The 6,381-nt window shown below is 43.3% G+C and overlaps 1 pseudogene across 1 annotated transcript; it reads right to left on the bottom strand.

Annotated features, from left to right (window-relative positions):
• Nucleotides 1–480: 480 nt before the first annotated feature.
• Nucleotides 481–891, bottom strand: LOC307065641 (small ribosomal subunit protein uS8-like; annotated as a pseudogene). Its single transcript has one exon. The product of its transcript is annotated as a small ribosomal subunit protein uS8-like (transcript).
• Between the last annotated feature and the right edge of the window lie 5,490 nt (nt 892–6,381).

Consider the following 6,381-nt stretch of genomic DNA (forward strand, 5'->3'; position numbering starts at 1 on the left):
GTGCTGTGTCATACAGTAGCCACCAGCCATGCATGGCTACTGGGCACTTTTAATGTGGCCAGCATTACTGAAGAACAATTCTAAATTGTATTAAATTTTAATTAATTTAAATTTAAATAGCCACATGTAACTGTTTCTATCATATTGGGCAGTGCAGCCTTAGGACACTAACAAAGATCTACTGGGCATCACAGTTTAACAAGACAACTGAATTCAGGGGGAAAATTGGATTAAGAAGAGATGAGATGTAATTTCTTTGAAATATTGAAGGTTTTTAATATCAAGGGGAATATGACCTGGACAAATATTATTTTCTATGTTCCCCAGGGTGTTTTGCCTAAGTGCCTGGAATCCTGCCAACTGTTGTATAAAAGACTTTTCTGTGAACAACCTGCTGTACAATTGGGAGGTGTTGTTTACATTGGACAATTCTGCTTGTTTTCCATTGAGGCATTTTATTTGCACATATGTGTTACATCCCTAGAAAAGGAATCCCAGGATTTTCCCTCCTGTGTATGTTTGTCTTGCGTCTTCGTGGTCCATGATGCCAGCTGACGTTGTTAGGACAGTGAAACCACACTGAAAAGATGGAAGCAGGTTGTTCTGCCATTTTTCTAGATCTTTGAGCTGCACACCAAATCTGGGGCTGATTGCACCACACTTGTGTAAACTGCCCGTGAAGATCACAGCAGTTTTCCCAGCTCTGTGGTCATCAGTGATTTCAAATTTGCCAATGTAACCACGTTTCACCATCACAGTTAGAAACCAGACGATGGTTTTGGAGCACAGCCCGATAAGAACCTGGCATCTGCCTCTCTTTTAGGAATTGTTGATGGTCTTGAGAGCATCAGCCAGGACATTCATGCCCGCCATTATGGCGGCATGGAAAGATGGTGGAGAGAGAGCTGGACGATTCTGATTATCCATCTGCACCAGGAGGTTTGCAAGTTGTAAATACTTTGCAATTTTAAAACACAGGTATGGATTAACATTGTCCTACAGACGTTTGTGAATGGCAATAGAAAATGCAGACATAAAAGGGAGTAAGGAAAATGTAACAAATACTTGCTTTTTGACGGCTTAAGGGGTTCAGAAGTCTCTTAACAAGAGAGTTACTCTTCTCAAGTTTTCCAGGCCTTTTAAAAGGCTTTACAATTTTCAGTCTTATTCTTCTTCCCCGAGCAAACTGATTTTGGCCTAAATCTTAGCAACTGTGGAGAAATTAGTGATTGCATGGTATCGTGTGTTGTGTACTTTATCCATACCCCTTTCTTACTTCAGCGAATGATGGCGCCTTGGTTACTTTAACTCGGTGGCCTCAACGTTGTTTTAAACTCTGTGCACTGGAGAGAAGCCAGGAGCACTTGTCTTCAGGTAAGACACACTCTCTGGGACAGGTGTGGGGTGAGAGGGGAAGGGAGGAGGGGTGAGGAGAGGGGTGGGGACCTTCAGGAGGGGCCCCAGGGAGAGGCTTCTTGCGAGAAGGAGAGGGGCGAGATGTATATGGGCAGTGTCTTCAGCTTTACAAAGGACTCACAGGATGTGTGCATACGTTTACCTTTACAGCCTTGGAGACACAGGCAGAAGAGGCTGCTTCGGGAAGAACTGTGTGGTTGGGCCGATCCGACAGGAAAAGGGACTGACTTTTCACAGTGTGTCTTGCCCTTCCCTTTGACTTCTGTTCTCTGTGCAAGTAGTATCTTTTCAAAAAATAATTTCATTTAAAGTGATTAAATTTAAAACAGAAGGAAACAGGAAAAGCTAATCCATTGTTAACATCTCTTGAATTACGTGATACGTATTCCAGTACATGGCCCACATTTCATTCCCTGTGGTTGGCGTAGACTTACTTCCTCAAATGGATTTCTCTTTGAACCCAAGAGAAGTGTTCTCTGGAGCCATCTCTCAGGTTTCTCCTAAGCTAGAAGGTGCCATGAGGAGACCATCTCCCCTTCTCCCTGTGACCTTTCCCTAGCTTCATGGCCATCGGCCATCGTGCACGGTCTCATTTCCATGGCTATCTGATCCTGTGCTGGTTTCCCAGCTGGGTTACAGCTGGGATTGAACAATGGGCCTGCCCTGCCCTTGTTAGCACTGCATCTTCATACAATGCCTCCCTGTTGGGACTTAACAACCTTTGGTGTGTAGGACACTTAGCAGGTGCTCCCTAACTGTAGCTACCACCATACATACCAAGTCTATTAACAACACACATTTCCAAATACTACATTTCCAATTTCTAAATTTTTAATTTATCGGAACTATAGTTGGTGCAACAATATTTCCATAAAGTAAGAGTATTCGGACAGTGCTGTATTTTCTGTGCCTATTTTGTGAACTCTACTTCAAGTAGCCTTGTGATACACTTTTCACTTTACATTTACTAACTAAAAGGAAGCTAGCCGTATCCAGTGAAGGACTTTAAGATTTTATAATTTTGTAAAGAAAACAAGCACTTCGGTAGACATGATTATGACTAAGTAACGTCAAAATAATAAGGCTCAACTTTGGCAAAGAAATAATTTTCCCCAAATGTGGGAAATTTCTAAAGAATAGTTTGTAAGAAACCAAAGCTGTGAATTTATACATAAAGATTCTCTTTGAATGAATCTCAACTATTTTACTTACAAGTTGAGAGTAAAGGTACCAGGGAAAAGAGGTTATTTTATTTTATTTTTTAATTTTAATTAAAAAAATTGAAGTATGGATGCTGTACAATATTATATAAGTTACAGGTGTACAATATAGTGATTCACAATTTTTAAAGGTTATACTCCATTTCTAGTTGTTATAAAATATTGGCTATATTCCCCGTGTGGTACAATATATCCTTGTAGCTTATTTTACACCTAACAGTTGGTACCTCTTATTCCCCTGTCCCTCTATAGGGATATATCCTTCCCCCCTCCCCACTGGTGACCACTAGTGTGTTCTCTATATCTGTGAGTCTGCTTCTTGTTTGTTATATTCACTAGTTTGTTGTATTTTTTAGATTCCACATATAAGTGATATGGAAAGAGGTTTTTATCTATCTATTTATTTGTTTATTTAGGCCTCGCCTTGCGGCTTGTGTGGCTTGCGGAATCTTAGTTCCCCAGCCAAGGATGGAACTGGGCCCCTGGCAGTGAAAGCGCCGAGTTCTAACCACTGGACCGCCGGGGCAGTCCCTAGAAAGAGGTTATTTTTAAAAGTGAAATCCAATTGTATGATTGTAAATTCAAAGAGGAAAACTGTTCCCCTTGAGAAATTCTGAGTTCGTCCGTACAAGGAAGCTAGATCTTAAGGTTTTCTTTCTGTTCTCCGAGCTTCCAGTCGTTGCGTCCGGCCAGACGTGCAGGGTGACTGAACTCTCACCTCCCGCTCCTGTCCAGTCGAGTCCAGTGGCTTCGCCACGGCCCAGCGCTGCTCTCTCCAAACACTCTTCGTGTGCCGCCCCCTCCTGCCCCGAACCAACTCTTCCCAAGTCCTCCCACAGCCTCTGTGCTTCAGTTGGGTCATTGGTCACTGTCCCCATGGCACGTAATGATTCCCTACCGTAGGACCGCGGGCAGTCCTCGCCCGGAGATCTGCCCTGTTTCTCCCCAGTCCCGGTTCTAAAGTCCCGGCTCCACAGCTCCCTCTGCCAAAGAGCTTTCCCTGATGGCCACAGCCCACACTCATCCCCGCTCCGTGTCGCTCCTATAATACATGTGATCCTCCAGCACTTAGCGGCCGATTACGTGGTGTCAGAATATCTTTGTATTGTCTCTGGTATGTTCTGCCTTCCCCTTCCAGATAGATGGCACTGTCTCTGAGGGCAGACACAGTAGTTAAATTGCGACCATATTCCCAGTTACTTCTTGAATGTACGTGTTACATTGTAGCACTCAGTGAACTTACTTTTGGGTACCTGTTTTTTCTTATTTTAAAAGTAATAACAAACCCTTAGAATAAATCCCTCAGCATGGGTTTCCTGGATCAAAGTATATAAACTTGTTGCTGGCCTCTCCCAGAAAAGTAAAATTGATAACGACACATCACAGGACATTATGAGAACAAGAGACAACACCCAGAGAGCTACAGTCCTGCTACCAGTTTGTTTGGCTTCCTTGTAGTGTTTTTTTTTTAATTAATTAATTTTTTTACTGAAGTATAGTTGATTTACAATGTTGTGTTAATTTCAGGTGTACAGCAAAGTGATTCAGATATATATATATATATATATACATATACACGCACCTATATATTTGAATATATATATAGAATGAATATACATGAATATGTGTGTATATTCTTTTTCAGATTCTTTTCCCATATAGGTTATTACAAAATGCTGAGTGTAGTTCCCTGTACTATACAGTAGGTCCTTGTTGGTTATTATGTTAAATATATAGTATTGTGTATTTCCTTAACAGCGTTTTTCAAAAGCACCTTTTGATATTCTTGTCATCAAATATACATACAGCTTTTTGTCTTGCTTTTTTCATATAATATTTAACAGCAGGAGTACTTTTTGATTAAGCAATACGCATTAATAAGATATTTGCTGACCACCTGCGACGTATAAGGCACAGGAGGATGAGGAGGATATTTGTTAGGAAGGGAGAGTCTGTCGGTGTGCAGCTTTGTCCGTGTTGGAACTAAGAAGGCCTTGAGCAGTGAACAGGCTGTGGGATGATGCGGGCCGTCAGCATGGACTAGATGAGCAGCTGCTATGTGCTGGCCCCTTCCAGGTGCTGGGATCTAGCAGGAACCAACGGAAGGTGTGCATAGGAGCCTGCCTCCAATGGGGAAGCAGACATGAAACAGACAGATGGCCATGATCCGGCCATAGGAGATAAAGCAGAGTAAGGAGTTAGAGAGTGACAGGGCTGCTATCTGAGCTGATGGAAGGAGGGAGGGTAATGAATAGAGGGGGAGAGACCTCCAGGAAGAGGGAACGGCAGTGCCAGGGCCACAGGCCAGCGAGGCACAGCATGGAGGCCAGCGTGGCTGCAGCTGTCTTCGGCCCTAGTTCTTTTTTTTTTGTAAAGTCTATTTTTTTTAAAAAATTATTTATTTAATTTATTTATTTTGGGCTGTGTTGGGTCTTCGTTGCTACGCGTGGACTTTCTCTAGTTGCAGTGAGCGGGGGCTACTTTTCATTGTGGTGTGTGGGCTTCTCATTGCAGTGGCTTCTCTTGTTGTGGAGCACGGGCTCTAGGCGCGTGGGCTTCAGTAGTTGTGGCGCGTGGGCTCAGTAGTTGTGGCTCATGGGCTCTAGAGCACAGGCTCAGTAGTTGTGGAGCATGGGCTCTAGGCGCGCGGGCTTCAGTAGTTGTGGCGCGTGGGCTCAGTAGTTGTGGTTCATGGGCTCTAGGCCACGGGCCTCAGTAGTTGTGGTGCACGGGCTTAGTTGCTCCACGGCATGTGGAATCTTCCCGGACCAGGGCTCGAACCTGCGTCCCCTGCATTGGCAGGCAGATTGTCAACCACTGTGCCACCAGGGGAGCCCCCGGCCCTAGTTCCGTTGAGACAGATGTTTAATTTGTTTAGTTTCAAGTAGATGCTTTATAGACAACAATATTTAATATAATATGATGAACATTCAATGCTTTACATATATTATCTATAATTGTTAAAACAACTACCAAGACTCGGTGTTTCATTTTGGTATTTATGGTACGATATATATAAATTAAAAAAACAAATATTACTCCATATTGTTTATGAATAGAAACAATAGTTAAAGGGTAAAAACATGGATGGGGAAGATACATAATTACCAAATTCAGGTTAGCAGCTCCCTCTGGGTGGGGAGGGAAGGGAATGGGGTTGGGGGATGGGGAGTTTACAAATGGATCTGTGATGCTCTATTTCTTTTTATTAAGCTTGTGATATATAAATGTTACTGAATATTCGATTTTTGTTATTACTTTTGTGTGCTACATATATGTGTGTGTATATCACAGATTTAGACTCAAAAATACTTCCGTCTAACTTCAAGCCAGTGCTCATTTTAGTTGCTTACTTCAAAATGAATAGCCCCTACCAAAGAAAAGCTCACAGTAAAAACTACCACCCAGCCACACTCCCCTTACTCAGCAAGGAAGGTAATGAACACGGTCTCCCAGATCCCATTTACAGAAGGAGACTCCTCTTCCTCTGAACCAGCCTGCCGTGTAAGAACATCATATGACAAGGCAGTGTGATCACAGAACAGTGGGTGGTGGCCTTGCCTGTGAGCTAGTGCATGGGCATCACAGCTTGGGGAGAGCGGGTAAGCTGTTGCCAGCAGCGGCTGGGTCTGGGGGTGAGCCTGCCGCGCACCGTCCCAGCCACGAGGGTAGCGTCAGCTCACACCAGAGCTGCTGTCTTTCCTTCAAGCCACTGCCCAGAAATTATTAGAGTATCAGCAACAGT

Source organism: Hyperoodon ampullatus, assembly GCF_949752795.1.
Source record: "Hyperoodon ampullatus genome assembly, chromosome: 17".
NCBI classification, from domain to species: Eukaryota; Metazoa; Chordata; class Mammalia; order Artiodactyla; family Ziphiidae; genus Hyperoodon; species Hyperoodon ampullatus.